Genomic DNA, 2,118 nt, shown 5'->3' with positions numbered 1-2,118 from the left:
AATACTAAGTCTCGAAATCGACTTAGTAGGGTTTAGGATTTATACATTTATATATTTAAATATAAATATACTAAGTCGTGTTAGTTGTCACGAATAGAAAGGCGTAGATGAAATAGTAATAGGACTCTTCGTAGTTTTCGTAAGGCGTAATAAATATATATATAGCTCGTTATAGAATCTTGTCGATTAATGATATTGTTTGTTATAAGTCTTACGGCAAGGTGTCATACTTCGAGTAAAGACGTTTATAATAAATATAAATAATTATATTTATTTTATAAAAGTATACGAATTTCGTAACTAGTAGCTCGTGTTTTGTCGAGACGTTATACTTTGTTTTGTAACTCATAAAACGTCGCCAAAAGTATAGATATGCTTTATATTTATTTAGCGAAAATACTTCGATAGGCGTTGCTTATACATTATAAATATGTTTGGTACTACGGATTTTGAACTAAAATCGGGCAGAGTTTCCTCTGTTTTTGGAATAACCCCGATAACCCAAGTTGTCGTTAGATTTTCAAAATTCATTCAACAATAATTCAACGCTATGTAATCGACAATATATAGTTTCGTCAAAATGTCAAAACATAAATAATCACTAAACGTATAAACGATGGTTCGAGCTCGGTTCGCGTAAGTATAAAATTCTATAACAATATAAACAAAACTTTCGAGTGTTTAAATCTTTACCGGGTCTTTGAGTTGACTGCATTTTGACCGGTGTTGACCAGGTGTTGACTGAGTCAACTAGTGAGTTGACCGGGTCGAGCCGAGTTGTACCGAGTCGACCCGTTTCACGAAGCCGAACCACAACTGACGTGAACCCGAACTAAATTAGAACCGAATCTGAACATGAATCACCCAAACCGACATCTGACTGAACTTGAACCAAACCATGGCAACTTGAAACAAAAATAAAATAACCACCACTGCCGCTACTGTAGCCGGAGCCACCGTCGCGGAGTGGGTTGCCGGTCCGTGCCGCACCACCGCGCCGTCACCACCTCAGCCACCATCACCGTTGTCGGCATCACCCAGTAAACTAAACAGAAGAAAGAAAACGAGAGTAGAGGCCTTATGTGCACAAGATCTAACAGATCTGGGTAAAAAAAAAGAAACGGAATATCATGCTCGGTTCACTCACCTGTGTTCGTCGGAGGTGGAGATGTGCCGCCGTCCCTCGTAAGCTCACTGATCGCTGCTTAATCGAAATAACGCCATCGGAATTGTGCTCAGGGCCTGGTGGTTTAGGGGGTACCGTTTAACCGCTGCGGAAAAAAATCATCTCCGCCGCCATCGGAGCTCGCTCGCCGGACCACCGCCACGGTGGCCGGCCGTTGCTTGTCGTTGTCGGTTTTGCCGGTTTCCCGGCCGGAGAAGCTACCAGCTTCGGTGTTCTTAGAGAGAGAGCAAAGAGTTGGTGTGTGTGTAGGAATGGGTTTTAATAATTATCTTTATAGTTTCCTTCCTTTTTACTTTTCGTTACAGAGATGAAAAAAAAGGACTAAAGGCATGGTCTAATAAATAGAAAAATCAATCAAACATGTATGTGGAGTGTTCACTTGGATATAACTCTGACAAGAAGAAAAGGATACAAAGAGTAGTAAGGTTTGATTTTCCTCCATAATTATCTTATGAAAAGTAAAAGACATGGTTTATATATATTATATATAATAAAATAATAGGGCATTCATCAAGTAAATAAGCATGTGGGAAAAGTTGTGCACAAAATTTGGTGGTCATTGGTTCAAAAGCCGACTATTTTTTTTTATTGTTTCATTTGTTTTATTCTTCTTTTTATTCAACCAAAGAAAGATTGGTAGGCTTTTAATTAGGGTGTACGGGGCGTTCTCGGGGAGTGTTTTCGGTGATGGGTTTCCCCGATCGGGAACACCGCCGCCATCACTGTGGGGTCCCGAATCGGGGTGTGAATTGGGTGTGGGTTCACCGCGTGAAGATGGCACAACTTTCGAGGGAGACCGTTGACAAACTTTCGAAACCAACTTTCGAAACCATCTTTCGAAGATGGCACAACTTTCGAAACCAACTCCCCTAATAGGGGAGTGCCGCCATCAAAAAGGGGTATTAGGGGAGTGTTAGAGGGGAGTTGACGTG

General features: G+C 40.8%; 1 long non-coding RNA gene across 1 annotated transcript; it reads right to left on the bottom strand.

Annotated features, from left to right (window-relative positions):
• Positions 1-541: 541 nt before the first annotated feature.
• Positions 542-1,450, bottom strand: LOC110921514. Its single transcript, XR_002582438.2, has 2 exons — positions 1,148-1,450; positions 542-1,045 (listed from the first exon to the last, which is right to left on the bottom strand). It is a non-coding gene; the product is annotated as an uncharacterized LOC110921514 (long non-coding RNA).
• Between the last annotated feature and the right edge of the window lie 668 nt (positions 1,451-2,118).

The sequence above is a fragment of the Helianthus annuus genome, chromosome 17 (assembly GCF_002127325.2).
Source record: "Helianthus annuus cultivar XRQ/B chromosome 17, HanXRQr2.0-SUNRISE, whole genome shotgun sequence".
Lineage (NCBI taxonomy): Eukaryota > Viridiplantae > Streptophyta > Magnoliopsida > Asterales > Asteraceae > Helianthus > Helianthus annuus.
Note: the sequence above shows the minus strand (reverse complement) of the source record. Positions and strands in the feature narration are given on the sequence as shown.